Here is a 17012-nt window from a genome sequence, read left to right as displayed (position 1 = left end):
GGCAAATGTAAGGATTTTAAGGAACAAAGCTTTTTCAAAAGGGAAATATGTATTTTCTTACACAACACCCAAAAAATAAATAGCAAGAATGCATTAAATCTTCTGACATTAGATTGTCTTATTTCGTGGTCAAATATTTACTTAGTAACTTGAAAAGAATGTATTTTGTACCTTTAATATCACTTTTTTGTTGACAAAAACTTACTGCTGAACCATTTTGTGAGTGAGGAATAACCTCGACTATTGTTAACTTACTAAATTTTCTTGAGAGTTTCTATTTTCTACATTTAATTCAAGATTTTGAAGACAGAAGTCAAAGAATCTGATAAATTCACATGGAGATTCTAGTTAGGAATAAATTATTGTGGTAGCAATTCTATATATTTTTTTTAAAATGGAGAGTAAAATGAAGGTCTAGTTAATTTAGTGAGTACCTACTGTGAACAAAGCCACTATATTTAACATTTGCAAATATGGGCTTCCATATTACTGAAAATGATGAGACTTCAGGAAATCAGAGGGTGTTGCCAAGAAAGAATAAGCCTGAACGGCAGCTAGAGGCTACCATATAAAAGTACTGTATAGACTGGTTTGTACTTGACATAAAGTGCAGAAAAGAAAGCAGGTGGAGATGAATTTAAACTTGTCCCAAGTATGCTCTAGGCAGAAGAATATTTCAGGGAGTCACTTTTTCCTGCCAGAAAAGTTCACTCTGGGAATTCGCTCAAGGGAAAAAGCTAATCTATAGACCAAAATAACAGAGCTCATCTAATTCAAGAGGAAAGTTTGTTCAGTATTGCTCCTGATATTGATAAGCAGAAAATGGTTCAGAACAGTGGGCAACAACAAAAGTAGTCCTGGAAGTGGAAGACCTGGGTTCAAATCCTACCACTGTTCCTTATTGGGGCGATCTTGGATTGGTTATCAGTCCTCAAGTTGGTATTAGTCTATTTTCAGTGAGATGCTTGACCCCTATGAAATCTGTAAAGATTACAAACCGGGGTTCTGTGGTTTTTTGGTCTTTAAGTGATGGAGAAAATGCTCATTAATTAGATTAAATTTAAAAGTGTGTTGTGCAAAATATTTTCCGCGTCCCTCGAAGGGCCGATTGTTAAATATTTATGCCCTGATGCTAAGTCCCACAGGAGACTGACGCACTCGTGGATGCACATGTGTGCAGATTTAGATGCTATTTTCAAGTTTCCGTGCCCGCAGGGCGCGTGCCCACACGCAGAAGAAGAACGGAGGGCTGCAGGGGAGGGGACAGGAGAGGAGGTGGCTCCCTGCACGGCGGAGGGCGGGTAGGGGGGTGGTGTCTCCCAAGATGGCGATGACGGCGGCGGTGCGGGCGAGACAGCAGTTAGGGGAGTGAGTGGGTGGCAGCGCGAGCCCGAGCGCGCTCCCGAGAAGAGAGCCGAAGGTAACGGTTTGAAAAAGGGTTCAGGTGACGCCGAGGCTGAGCTCACGGCGAGGAGGAGTGGGAAGGGTGACGTTATGGAGTGGCGGCGGCGCGATGCAAGAGCGCGAGCCCGAGCCCTAATTTTTCCCTCCCCCCTAATCTAGCGCGAGATTAGAGAGAGGGGGCAGGCGAAACCGGGATGACAGCGCCATCTATTGGAACCTGCGCCTGGTCCTCGGATACCATTTTTTTTTCACTCTTCCCCGCCCTCTTTATATCACTGAGGGATAGCTTGGCCACTCGAGCCCGGTATTTTATCCTTTCCCTCTTTAGGCTCTAATTAAGTCTAACTCATCGAAGTTAAGCCTGCTAGGGCCAAGGCATTGTTTTAAGTGTTGAGGGTACAAATGCACCCATTAAAAAAAAGTTCTTCCCTGGCGCGGGGTCTCTGTCTCTCTGTCTCTGACTCTCTACCTCTTTCTCTCTGACTCTCTCAGTCTCTTTGTCTCTCTCTCTCTCTCTCTCTCTCTCTCTCTCTGTCTTTGTCTCTGTGTCTCTGTGTCTCTGTCTCTGTCTCTCTCTCTCTCTCTCTCTCTCTCTCTCTCTCTCTCTCTCTCTCTCTCACTTGTCCCATCTGGAAAATAGAGTTGGTAAGGATCAACCGAGAGAATCTATGTCAAGTGCTTTCCAAATTTTAAAACTCTGTCATCATCATCATCATCATCATCATTGTATTGGAATATCTTTTTCATAAAAGATTTATTTTATTATTTTATTTATTATTTCATATTAAATATGGCATGTTATTAGCCATACACATTTCATTGCTTGCCACTATACCAGCATCACAAATAATTGTTATTTAAGCCTAAGAAATTATAAATTTTGATATAGATATTACCTCTGTTGTAGAAAACAGGAATTTCAGCTCAAAGTCTCTTTTCCAGTTCATTAAACAAAATTGTTATTAAAAAAACAAACAACTATATTCTTTACAGAGGAGAAAGTGAATCTGCTCTTTGCTTTATCCTCCCTCCCCCCCCACCCCCAATTTTTCTTTGTTATCTTTCTCTTTGTCTTCTCACAGTTTCTCTCAAACAGTGTTTTCTGTCAATGATTTCTTCTGAATAACAAACTCATTCTCTTTTTAGGTTACACTTAAAATTCAAACTTTTAATAGATGACATTAAAACTCTGTGTTCTCAAAGATTTCTCATAGTCCAAAGTTAAAACATACTCTCCATTCTAGGAGTGTTATTCTTACAGGAATAACATTTAAACTGTCACCATTTTAAATTACAAAGCCTATTAAAATATAGTAATGATATCTGTAGTCACTATGGGAAAAAGTGATTTCAGGTTCTAAATTACATGAAATCATAAATTACAGATGTTATTAATTATTTATACATATGTATCTACACATATATTACATGTATATTTTGCATATATATAACATACATGAAAATATTTTCAACTATCTTTAAGTGAATTTCCTAAAACCTGACTATGTCACCTTTTCAAAACAAGGATAAACAAAGCACAAAAATATAATCTTTATTATCAAATAACATTAATTTTTAGTTCAGGCATCTCCAGATTGGTTTCCCTTGTTGTTTATCAGTTTACAGTGAAAGGAAACAAATCTGTTTTGCAATTCTCTGAAAGGGTAATTCTGAGTCACATAATGACATTACATAGCTTGACTAATGAAAACTATTCTTTTTTCTATTCCCACTTGTTTCCCTGAGAGATAGATTTTCATCTTCAGATGTTACTACAGTTTCTAAAATAAATTTTCAGTATTTCCTTTTGGCTAAGAACTCCAATACAGAAACAATCAGAAAAGTATATTACCATGTTTCAGTTGCCTCTTGATCAACCTTTATGGGTCTTTCCCCCCCATTTGTTAGTTCTTCTTAGCACATCCATTTAGAGGAAGAATCCAGATCAACTCAGTCATCCTAAAAAAGCCACTATGTACCAACAGATATCTCCTTCCCTCCCCTCTTCCTCCAGCTTTTCTACCTTGTCTTTGTCATTAGCATGTAAGCTCCTTGAGGGCAGGGACCAGTTTGGGTTTTTTGTTTTGGCTTGTATTTATATTGTATCCCTAATATTTTATATTTTAATAAATGCTTGTTGATTGACTGGAACTCTGACATATTTTTGGTTTACAAGTCCTATGAAAAAGACTTAAACTTTCTTTCAGCTCACAGTAAAGGAGTTATTATTTAAGGCAGAAGTATGCTGCAGCTAGCTTCTTATCCAGCATTGGTTGATGTGAAATTAGAAAATATTAGTTCTAAAAGAAAAATTATATTTATTCTATATGGTTCCAAAGGCAAAAGTAGGATGAAAGAATAGAGGTTATAAAAGTTTAGAAAGATAAGATGCTGTTTTTAGAGTTAATAGGAAGTCGCTGAAATTTACTGACCAAAAGAGTAACATGATTTTTTGGGGAGGGGCAATTTAATCATTTTATTAACAAAGGTACAGATTATTAAAAGAATGGTCATTTAGCCATCTCTTTTAGACTAAAGACAAACACTTTTTCAAAGATTTCTTGGGACTTATGAGGGGAGACAATGTAAAAAGGGAAAAATTGGAAAAATGGATGACAAATTGACTTGAAGAAAACCAAAGGGGAGTTACATGTTTAAAACTAAATTAAGAAAATAATTTTGGCAGCACTGTGGAAGATGGATCAGAAATGGAGTGACTGAGGCAAGGGGACCAAATAGAGCATATTTTGGCTTAGAAACTTCCTAACAACCAGAATTGTCTGAAAATAGAATGGTCATTGGAAATATTTAAGAGAATAGATGAGCATGAAGGGACCCCAAAACTCTCTAAAACTACTTGAAGGAGAGATTCTCCTTAAACCTTGTGTTTGTGGGACCCCACCCAAGGGAAACAAGATAAATAACTTCATTCTGTTAGTTTGATGGAACTAGTTGAAACATTCATTTCCAAGATTTTCTACCCCTATTGTTTGTCACTACTCCCAGTAAGTGGTCTCATCTAGCCCTGGGGGCAGTGACAGCATTGAGGAAATCTTATTCAATTGAAACTTTTGTCTCAGATTTCCTTATAAAACTGCAATGTAGAACTCACTTCTTTGCAGAGGTTCTAATATGCCATGCCTTGCTATGTTATGCTATGCCAAGGAAATCTCTGCCTTCTGGAATAATATTTTTTTCCAGTGCTATCCTCTTTTTATCCTCACCTATTTCCCTAATGAGACTTTATGCCTCTCTGTCAGGATTTCTCTACTAGAAACTTTACTTCCCAATGCCTATAATAAACCTCTTTTATCAATCTAGGTTTTTGGGTTTGTAAATTCCTTTACAAAGAATCTCTACACTGCTGGAAAGGGGGTTCCCCAAAACTCCCTACCCTTGCACCAAATCCCAAGAGGGTGTAGGGGAGCCAAACCTCTCCATTTGGTTCCCTGAACTCCTAACCTGCCACGACACCTTATCATTTAACTCCCTGACCACTAGGAACCCTATTCTCATTTTAGTTCCCTAAATCTAGACCTTATCATTTGGTTCCCTAACAGAAAGGAACCCAAAACCTAAACCTCATTAAGCATTTGTCAGCAATATATAGCGTTAATTCAGGTATCTGATAGGGAGTTGGACTAGATTAAATTCAAAACAATTAATTAAATGCTTTTATGATTTAGTGGAAAGAATAATACAAACTAGTTTTAGAGTCAAAAAATCTGGATTTAACATTTACTAGTGTTTTATCATCCTAGCCAGGTTTTTGTGTGTCCATTTCCTTATGCAAAAGGGAATAATAACATTTCAGCTGCCAAACACAAAGAGCTATTGTGAGGAAATCACTTTTCAATTCAAATACTCTTTCTCTCTCTCTCTCTCTCTCTCTCTCTCTCTCTCTCTCTCTCTCTCTCTCTCTCTCTCTCTATATATATATATATATATATATATATATATATATATATATATATATATTTCCCCCTCCCCCCAATTCTTCTGTTTAGCCTCTTTCAGGTTTTAGTTTTCCTCATCTTAAAATGAAGAAGGTAGATTAGTGATCTCTAGAGCGCTGATTCATTTTTAAAAACATATCCTATATGTGTATATTTACTTGTTTATAAATATACTACTGTTAGACACAGCTAGATAGTACAGTGGATGGAGCAATAAATCTGGAGTCAAGAAGAGCTGAATTCAAATTTGACCTCAGACATACCCAACTGATTGACCCGAATAAGTCATTTGACCCTGTTTGCTTCTACCTGTAAAATGAACTGGAGAAGGAAATGGCAAACCTCTAAGCCACATAGGGTCACAAAAAGTTGGACTTAACTGAAACAAATGAACAACAAAAAGTCACTTAACCTTTACCTGTCTCAATAAAATGTAAAATGGATAACAATAACATCTCTCTTACACAGTTATTGTAAGGATCCAGTAAGATAATAATATTTGTAAAGTGTCTGGTACATTGTAGGTACTTAATAAATATTTATTTCCTTTCCCTTCCCAATGGTTCTAATAGTTAAGTATATTCTGAAATTTACACAAAAATAGAAACTTAGAAATGGAATGAATTATGTTTTGTTCTAGGGTCAATAGAGAGTCACTAAAATTTATTGTCTGAATGACATGGACTTTAGGAAAATTATTTTGGCGGTTGTGTGGAAGATGGATTTGAAAGGCAGTGACCAAAGTACTCATAGAAGGCTACTTCAGGAAGTCAGACTAGAAGTTATGAGTGTTATGTGAGCAGAGAGAATATATGAGATTTGTAAGGATAGAAACTATAACACTATATTTGGTAACTGATTGGATATGTATAGTGAAGGAGACTGAGGAGTTAAGATGGTATCAAGATGCATGACTAGAACAATGGTTGTTCCCTCAGCAGAAATAGGGAAGCCCAGAAATAAGGAAAGGTAATATAATAAAATCTATAAAGTACTGCAAACATTGGCTGCTGCTTGGTCTCAGACCTACCTCAATAGGTGGATGGAGTCTAAGCTGGAGTCTAAACAGATGCCAAGTTTGGTTTCAACAAATAGGTAGGTTTGAAAAGGGTTTAGGCAGAATACAGAGCCTCCACTATTCTAGTAGGTTTGGGAGGGTGAAAGGTGGGCCTGATGCTGTTGGAGATTTCCTCCTTTGAGACAAGGCTTAGGAGAATGTGTTGGAAGTCACTGAGAACTCCAGAGGCAGCTACTGAGACTGAAATTATGAATTAATCTAGATATGCCAAAAAGTTACTTAGTTGTGCATACATATCCTTTGACCAGAAAAGGGTTTAGGCAGAATACAGAGCCTCCACTATTCTAGTAGGTTTGGGAAGGTGAAAGGTGGGCCTGATGCTGTTGGAGATTTCCTCCTTTGAGACAAGGCTTAGGAAAATGTGTTGGAAGTCACTGAGAACTCCAGAAGCAGCTACTGAGACTGAAATTATGAATTGATCTAGATATGTCAAAAAGTTACTTAGTTGTGCATACATATCCTTTGACCAGAAATTTTACTATCAGTCCTATACCCCAAAAAGATCAAAGAGAGAGGAAAAGGTTATACGTGAAAAATATTAATAGCAACTCTTTTTGTATAGATAAACCCCACCCCAAACAACCCAATCCTGGAAACTAAAGGAGTGCTCATCATTTGAGTGATGGATAAATAAATTATAATGTGTGAATAAAAAGGAGTGTTATTGTACTACAATTATATCCCATTCAGATGTCCATTATCTTAAGTAACTCATCTTTCTTCAAAATCAAATAAACTCTGAAATTTCACTCCTCGATACTCCTTGACCTTGAGAACCCTCCCTCACTCTGAATGGGGAGAGTAGGGGGGGTAGATCTTGGAAAATTCTCCCAAATTTTCCATTTAAGGATAGTACTCAGTGAAATATAGGTAAAATCAGCTCAATTTCATGACTTGACCCAGTTATTCTCAGCAGCCTAATAGTTTGAGCAGAAGAATTGGGGTTGTCCAATGTAAGTCAAGACAGAACGGTCAGGGGTGAGAGATTTTGAAGTGGTGGCAAGTGAATCCTTAGAGGGGCAGATCATGGTTTTTAAACTACAAAGACAAGACAAATAAGGAGGGGTTAAGGGACTGATAGGGAGTAAAGAACAGGTTTGTATAAATGAGAAGTATGGGAGAGGTGAAAGGATATGAAATTGTTGCAGAATGAAATTTCAAATGTCTTTCAAATGTCAAGATCTGATTTAAGGTATGGCAGAATCAGTGTGTGGCTGAAGTAGAATAAAAGAAAGAAGTCATTCGAGTTGAAGAGGTTGAGAAATTTTGTGGCTTGAATGCTAGAGGAATGACCAACATGAGTATTGGAGTCCCCAAATTGATGACAATAAGATGATATGGAGAAGAAAAATCTTGAACCACGTGATTCTATTAAATTGTGATACTAAGAATAAATTGTCAGTCTTTTATATTTTCCTCATATTCTTGTTTATCCTGTGGATTTCTGGGATGATTTATAGAAAATAGTAATAGCTTATATTTTTATATCACTTTACAATTCACATATCATTTTCTTTTTCAGCACTACTTATATTGAGCTATTTATCAAATAAAAGTGAAAAGTGATGTATTTTGGACAAAGGAATATTTTTGAAGATAATTTTTGTTAAATGTTCACAGGGCAAAGAATGTTAATAGACAGCATTTTGAGGTTTGCAATGTGCTTTACATGTACAATTCATTTGTCCCTGTTAGGGACATAGATTCTGCCAATTAAAGAGTAGTCAAAAATGAAGATGGAACATTTTCAAAATGATAATATAACATAATATAATGAAAATATGATTGTTTATATAAAAATTGATTAACAGAATTTTTAAACAGCATGTCCACTATGTAATTAGTACAATCATTTGCAGCCTTATTTCACTAAATTGCTATTGAAGGCAAATTTTTAAATGCCTATTTTTGCATTTTAGAATTCAGCTGTAAATTTGTTTATAGATCTTATCTATTTGGCTTTCATAACTTATTTGCAAAATTAAGATTTTTCAGTATCTCTAAACTATATATTTAAAACATTTTATTGATACTTTTTGCTATTGATATAACTGTTATACTTCAGGGAGGATTCAGGAAAACTAGAAGCAATGTAACATATAACAATGAAAAATAGTGGAGGTAAAAACAGATCAACAGAAATACTAGCTTGAGATTCAACTAAGCTTTTTTATCCCAGGTTATCAATAAATAAAACTGGCAGGAGAACAATAAACAGAAAGAGGAATAGATTTGTCAGCATTTCTGTAGGAGTCAATTTTCATCGATAACAACAAAACCACATTTGGACTCCTAGACCCGTATTTCCCAATGTGCTATATAAAAAAAAAAAAAAAAAAAAAAAAAAAAAAAAAAAAAAAGAATAAATGGTCTTTAAGAAGCTGAAGTTAAGAAGAGTTGCTATATCCAGTGTACACAAAGAAAACCCATGTTGGAGGCAACACCATTTAAAAATATCATGGATCACTGAGGAAGCTGAATAAGCATTCTGACATGATTCATTAAATTTTTTTGTTATCGTTTCTCAACTGGATCCTCACTCTTCAAAGCAATTTCACTGTTCCTGATTGACTCTATCACATGCCCCGCAGCAATATTCCCAACTTCTCTTCTCAAGCCCGATACCACCCTTCTTCTTCTCTCAACAAAGGTCACTTCTTTCTCATTTCCCTTTCACTTCTCATCCCTTTGTAATCTGATTTTCAGTACCATAAATCAAATTAAATTCTTTTCTTTAAGGTGACTAAATGATTTACATCAAATTCAATGGTTATTTCTCAATTCTTATCACCCTTCTTGACTTCTCTGGAACATTTAATATTCTTGACAATCCCTCTCCTGGGTTTTCATGACACTGATTTTTCTTCTTGCCGTCTGCTTATCATTTATGTCTTATCCACCACACATGGGTATACCAAAAGACTTGTCTCAGCACATCTCCTTTTCTCTTTATATAAACTGTTTTGAAGATTTCATTAGTTCCTATGGATTCACCTATCATCTCTGCACAGATGACCCTGAAATGTTCATATATAGCCGTCATTTCTCTTGAGCTCCAATCTTATATTTCTAACTGCCTGCCTGATTGAAATCTCTACCTAGATGCCTGTAAGGTGTCTCAAACTCTTTAAATTCAAAAATAATTTATTATCTTTCCTCCTGAATCCATCCTTCTTCTGTACTTCATTGTTTTTGTTGTAGGCATTTTTCCATTCACTCAGGTTCACAACCTAAAAATCATCTTGAACTCTCACTCTTCTACACCCCCATTTTCAGTTACCAAATCTTGTTAATTCTCCCTCTTCAACATTTCTAAGATTTACCCTCTCCTCTCTACTCATATCACAACCAGGATAGCTTAGGCCTTTATCTAGATTAAAAGACAAAGAAAAATGGAAATAATCTCTGCAGTCAAGCAGCTCAGAATCTATTAAAGTAGACAACATGCAAACAAGATAAATATAGGATAAATTGGAGGCAATCTCAAAGACAAGGCTCTCATATCAAGGAGAATCCCAGAAAACCTCTTGCAGAAAGAGTTTAGCTGAGATTTGAAGGAAACCAGGAATCCAGAAAAGGAGAGAATTCTAGGCATGATCACCCTGTATCCAATCTTATATTCTAAATGAAGGTCTTAATCATGTCATTCTCTTTTTCTGAGATAAACTATAAACTCATCTTTTGGGACATTAAAATGGCTTTATCTTTCTATACTGTTTTAACTTACTCTATGATCAGTTCAAACCGGACTACTTGCTTTTCCCTATACATAAAATTGTTATCTCTCATTTCTATCTGTCTTTGCACAGAAGTTGTTAGAGTTAACTAGAATGTACCCTCTCTGTCTTCACATTCATATCTTGGAGCCATTCCCTTCAGGAATGAGTTCAGGTAGCATTTCTTCTTCATGATTCCCCTCCCAGAATCAATTTTGTATGAATATGGTACATATCTTGAACATAGCTTGTTCACTTAACTATAAGCATACTGTTTTCCCCAGTAGAATATAACATAAGCTTCTTGAGGTTAGGAACTGCTTTAACTTTTATCTTCAATATCTTATGTAATGTTTGTCATTTAATAATTATTGGTTGATTCATTTATTCATTAGTTAACATGTATGTTTATAATAAATTGCTAAATTTATATTTTCTTCCACTGTTATTTACCTTTTTTTTTTTTTTTAAACTCCATTAAGTAAACATTTTTATTGTTGTTTAATCCTATCAGGCTATTTGTGATCCCATTTGGAATTTTCTTGGCAAAAATACTGAAGTGATTTGTCATTTCCTTCTGCAGCTCAATTTTTCAGATGAAGAACTGAAGCAGACAGAATTAAGTGACTTTCCTAAGGTCACATAGAGAGTAAACATCTGAGGGTAGATTTGAACTCAGAATGGTGCGTCTTTTTAACTCCAGGCCTAGCACTCAATCCACTGAAACCCTTAAGCTGCTCCAAATCAGCATTTAGTTTCCTGTGTTTTATTTTACATCTATTAATCTGATCCATTTTCCCCTCCTCCCCCTCATCTCTTTCTTATTACCCAACCCCAAATTCAATGGATTAATTGAATTTGAATTAATTATCCAATTCCAAATTCAACAAATTATTTGAATCTCTTCCCTCCATCTCATTGTCTCTCTTGCCCATCCTAGATCATATGTGTAGTATTCTCCAAAATCATCCCAAGTCTGTTTCACTTCCCTACTTTGAATAACATTAATTTCAATTATCCCTTTCCAAAAAATATTGATTTTATTTACTATTTTACACATTCTTTTATTTTTTCTTTATTGTTTTGTGACCCTCATACAAAGTGGGATTTGATTACAATAGTTTTGCTCAGCCTATAAACTAGCCCCACTTGCTAGTGTAATTATAAATTTCACCTGTGCAGGCCTGTTTGGTTTTCTGGAGGTCTTGGGGGCAGCCTTCCTTTCAATAGAGTAATCACCACAAGAATATCCAGGTGTTAAAGTCTAAATCCTTTATTATCTCCTTCACAATCTAGTTTCCTTGCGTGGGGCTGGGCAGCTTTCTGGAGAGCCTTTCAGACCAGTTTTGGTCTCAGTGGGGGAAGTGCAGGAGGCCAGCCACCATAGTGGTATGAGATGAAGTGAATGAATCTGGCTCTTCATCCCTTCTGAGTCTCTCTCTGAGCCTTTCTGAGTCTGTCTCTGGCTCTGACTCTGGCTGAGTCTGTCAAAGCTTTATATGCTCTATTTTAAGTATAAATCAATCATTATATCATGAGGAAACCATTATTTGTTGTAAGATTAAATCAATTATACCAAACTTAAGAGAACTATTAATCACCATGCTAAACTTGATAACCATTGTCTCATCAATTCCACTGAATTAGCACTTTGTAAGAATCCTTGTTTTAAGTACAAGAGTTCTGTGAGAAAGTCAAGGTCTAGTTTGCAGCCCAAAACTTCCATATATGATATCTCCATTGTTAAAATGTGAGCTCCTTGAGAGCAGGTGCTGTCTTATTGTGTATCTTCAGTACATAGCATCATAATGCTTTGCACATAGTGTTTAGTAAATGTTTTATTCATTCATTCATTCTTCCTATTATATTTATTCTTTTCTTATTAATGTAGTTGATGGGGCAGCTAGGTGGCGCAGTGGATAGACCACCAGCCCTTAAGTCAGGATGGCCTGAGTCACTCAGACATTTAACACTTTCCTGGCTGGGCAAGTCACTTAACCCCAATTGCCTCAGCAAAGAAAAAAAAAAAAAAGTATTTAATGCCTCTTCTGTTAGAATATAAATTCCTTGTGAACTAACAAACTGTTTTCTTGGATAATGACTTCCTTAAATTTTTTTTTCCAATTTTGTTTTCTTTTTATTTTGTTTCATCCATTTTTCTTCTGTCTACTTTAAAACAAAACAAAACAAAAATCTCAAATATTTCCTCCTTATTTTCATGTGGTCTAGAGATTTTAGAATTTGGAGAATTTCTCCATTGGTTATTTTAATTTCTCCATGTTCTTTGTCATATTGGTTTTCTATGAAAAAGCTCTGATTTCTATCTACAATTCTACATACATTTAAAATTTTTAAAAATTCTTTTATTGAGCCTCAGAATTGTCATGGAAATTGTTTAGTTGTTGCAAAGTCATTTTATGAACCTATAGAATATGCTGTGATATTTTTGTCTTCAAAAACTTAAAACTCAGTTTCCTTCACTCCATAATATTTATTTAATGTATTTTTGCTTCTTTTAGATTGCTTGCTCATTTTCCCTGTTTTGTCAGATTCTCTGCTGGTTCTCCCCTTCCCTCCTCCACCATTTCCATTCCAACAAACATACTTGTGTGACTGCCTACTCTTTCTTATATGATTATATAATTGGGGTCAATCAAATTCTGTGAACTCATCCTGTTAAAAGATGATGTGACTTTTTGATTTGTTACCAAGGGAAGTCTTAGAGAAGTATCTATATAGATGAGATTACACACTGCCTTTCACTTGACCATCCTATTAAAAACTTTTTTTTGTAGTTTTAATTTTTATAAATATCTTATTTTTAATGTGACATTCATTTTGAAATACATTCCTTCCTTTTCCTCTACTCAGCCAGCTATTCCCATAATGGAAAATAAAAAAGGAATGAGAAAAATATCAGTTCAGCAAAATTTAATGAACATGTCAATCTAGTTTGCCAGTATATACAATAATTTATATCCACAGACTTACATCTTTGCAAAGAAGGGAAAGATGTGCATTTGCTTATCTTTTCTTTGAAAACCATTTTCTTCTAGGACAGCTAAGTCATATATATTTTTTGTAGGAGAACTTACATGCCTGTGTCTTTATCCATAGTCAGCTGTTTCCTCCCATCAGCAATATGAGAACTAATTAAATTCACAGGCTTCAACTTGTGAAAGTTGGTGGTAGTGGCCTCCAGCCAGAACATTGTTGAGTGGTAAATTCTGTCAGAGCTGTAGCTTGTGTATAGAGTGGGTGCAACCAGTAGAAATTGTTTTGAAATAATTACTTTATAGTGATTTTTTGCTTCTTGTGTAGTATTTTATCACTTTGTCCTATTCTTTTTGAGGTGGTGAGGGGCTGGGCTTAGAAGCACCCTTTCACTCTGGATCTTGCTGGAAGTCTCTCTAGTTGCATTTGTCAAGGAATCTTGTATAACATTAATATGTGCATGAAATGCTTTGTTGGAAGAGAGCCTTTAAAACTAATTTGGTTTGGTTTTTAGGAAGCAAACCTTTTTTTCCCCCTGGAAATTAACAAAGATCAAAACAATATCTTCTTTGTTGTTGAAAGAACTTTTCAGACAGCTATGTAGTGCAAAGATTTGGTCTGCTGCAGAATATTGCTTATGCAAACCAGCCTCTTCCTTTTATTTTTGAGATTTTTGTCAAATATATCCTTGATGCACATTCTTAATAAAGATGTGAAAGGTTTTTTCATTGTGTTGACTATTTTTCATTTCTATTAGTGAATAGGAGAGAGCTAGAATCAAAACTTGTAAAGTGTTTGGGAAGTTTTCACCTATTTGTAAACAAATGGGAAGAAGCAAGTGTATGAGGAGAGATTAAAGATTAATGAGAGAGAATGGGAATAATTTGGGGATAGTTTCTTGGGGAAGGTAGGAAAGATTAGATTTGTGAAGACAATATCAACTGGCAGTGAGGAAGTATACATTTTCTAAAATAGAAGGGAAAGAGAAGGGAATATGTGTGCAAATATTAAATAGCTTCAAGATATGAAGGAATGAAATTGAAGGAACTTTTCTTTGTTGACCTTAATCCCAGTGAAGTGGAAGGTTTGTATATATACCACAAATAATAATTGAAGATTCACTCTTGGTACTACTATTAGGAAATGTCAAATTCTTTTATAGCTTTATCAAAATGTTTCCCAAATCATTCATGGTTTTGGAACTCTTGTTTAGGTTTTCTAGTGAACTACAAGTACTAACATATTTTTTTTAATGATTGCTAAACAATAATGTTAAATTATGCAATAATACGCCAAACTGAACTACAGTTTGAAACTTGCAAAATTCCATTGGATTATCTTGCTTTATGATCTTAAGCAAGGATATGAATATGGAAGAAAATGTAGCATTTGTATTAGAGGGTAGATTAGTACAGGTAAAGTATTGATTTCCTATGTCAAACCTCTGTAATAAAAATCTACATTTCTACACATTTTTTAAAAATCTCAAATAGTAAAATCCTATTTATATTAAAAATATATATTATATTAAAAATCTCAAAATTCTCTTTTTTAAAATGATTTTTACTTTAAGAAGCTAACTTTCTAATAATAGCCTTTTATTTTTAGAATAGTGCAAAGATAGTTTTCAACATTCATCGTTGCAAAACCTTGTGTTCCATATTTTTCTTCCTTCCTCCCCAGGTAGCAAGTGATCCAATATAGGTTAAACATGTGCAATTCTTCTAAACATATTTCCACATTTATCATGCTGCACAAGAAAAATCATATCAAAAAGGAAAAATAATGAGAGGGGAAAAGACAGTAAGCAAACAACAACAACAAAAGTGAAAATCCTGTATTATGATCTACATTCAGTTCCCATAGTCCTCTCTCTGGATGCAGATGGCTCTCTCCATCACAATTCTATTGGTATTGCCCTGAGTCACCTCCTTGTTGAAAAGAGACTAATTTATAACAGTTGATCATTACATGATCTTCTTGTTGCTGTGTACAATGTTCTCTTGGTTCTATTCACTACACTTAGTATCAATTCATGTAAGTCTTTCCAGGCTTTTCATAAATCAGCTTGTTGATCATTTCTTATAGAATAAGAATATTCCATTACATTCATATGCCATAACTTGTTCAGGTAATTCTCAACTGAAGGACATCCATCAATTTTCATTTGCTTGCCACTACAAAAAGGTCTGCTACAAACATTTTTGCACATGGGAGTCCTTTTCCCTTTTTGATGATCTCTTTAAAATACAGTTCTGATGCAGTTTGAGTGGTCTTAATTCCTGGTGGTCAAGAAGTTAGTGGCGATAAAAGAGCTGTTAAAGATCCCCTTTAAATCGGCCACAGGTTTAGAGTGAAAGAATTCACTCATTCCTGAATTATTAGTTGCAAAATGAAACTTTATTGTTGGATAGAAACCAGTTTCTAGTGGGAAATGGACTTTTGGCACTGAGAATGCTTTCTCAGTGGTCAGAAGGATCCTGGCAGCTGAGAATGACAGAGATCTCAAGATACCTAGGCTCATTTGCAGAGACCTTGGTTGAGGGAGGCTGTTATATTGGGTATCTTGGTTGGAACTGGGACAGCCTGAGCAGATCAGGCCAGGTCAGAGCTGGGATAGATCAGATAAGGATTCCTCAGTTGAATGAGAATTTAGAATTTCTATGGGAGTTGATTCTCTTATCCTGAAAGGTTTGAGCTCTGGATTCTGATCAAAGGGGACACAATCTCAGAGTGATCTTAAAGGGACCACAACTTAGTAAAGGAAACAATTCCCTCCTGCTTCAGATCCAGTAGAGATACTGCTGGATCAAAGGGTATGTACACTTTGATTGCCCTTTGGACTAATCAAATTGCTCTCCAATTCACAACTCCACCAACAATGTATTAATGTTCCAGAGAGTCTTTAGAAGTTCAATAGCCTGATATAATCAATCAGCCGAAAAGCAATCAGATGGGAGAAAGGGATTACAATTGGGGAGAATACAGGGTTTTTAACCCGACAGAAGAACAGTGTCCAGTGACCAGCTCCAGTTTATATTGGATATATGTTAGGTGATGTGGAGAGATCCAGAAAGTGGTGAATCAAAGGGACCAGATAGATTAACTGCTTGGGGCAAAGGGTTTACTTGCATCTTTACAGATAGAGAAGAAATCAGATGGGTGCCAATGAGCCGTATTCTCCTTTTCTATCAGAGAGAGACAGAAAAAGAGAAAAAAACCTCGAAACAAAGGAAAAGATCTAAAAAAAATCTGACACTGAAAGAGCAGAACTTCAAAACCTACAGGAATCATTGGATTTCCTGAAATGAAGAATTATTAAGATTGTTGCAGAACTTTAAAACCAGTAGGAATCATTAGATTTCCTAAGATGAAAAATTGTTGATAAGATTGTTGCAGGACTTCAAAATCTGCCAGAATCATTGGATCCCCTAATACAAGATAAGACTATTGCAGAGGACTTCAAAACTTGCAGGAATCATTGGACTCGACACATGAAGTAATGGACAATAGATTGGTTTTGGACTATTTCTAGGACTTATGGACATGTATAATTCCTCATGTTGATTCATGTTGTTTGTTACATCACTACTAGCCTGTGTTACTATGTGCTTGTGTAATACCTCCCATGTTGATGGATTTATATATACCTGCTTCAAGTGAGACCCTCCAGAAACCCACTAATCTGGTTTGATTCCCCATTTCCTTTGGTGCTTTCATCTCCCTTCCTGAAATGTTAGGGAAGGTGTGATCACCTCCTTTTTTGGTGTTTTCACCCCTTTTTCTGAGAAGTCAGAGAAGGCACAATCACCTCATTTTTGGGGTTCTCACTCCCTGAGAAGTCAGAACACCTATGTTCTAAAA

At 35.5% G+C, this 17012-nt stretch overlaps 1 protein-coding gene across 1 annotated transcript in view; it reads left to right on the top strand.

Annotated features, from left to right (window-relative positions):
• Positions 1–1322: 1322 nt before the first annotated feature.
• Positions 1323–17012, top strand: part of CA5B (carbonic anhydrase 5B) — a 52470-nt gene continuing 36780 nt past the window's right edge. Inside the window, exon 1 of the mRNA XM_051984460.1 lies at positions 1323–1420. The gene's annotated coding sequence lies outside the window, so the exon portion shown is untranslated. The remainder of the gene's footprint in view (positions 1421–17012) is intronic.

This window comes from Antechinus flavipes, chromosome 3 (genome assembly GCF_016432865.1).
Source record: "Antechinus flavipes isolate AdamAnt ecotype Samford, QLD, Australia chromosome 3, AdamAnt_v2, whole genome shotgun sequence".
NCBI lineage: Eukaryota > Metazoa > Chordata > Mammalia > Dasyuromorphia > Dasyuridae > Antechinus > Antechinus flavipes.
This window is presented reverse-complemented; position numbering and strand designations above follow the sequence as displayed.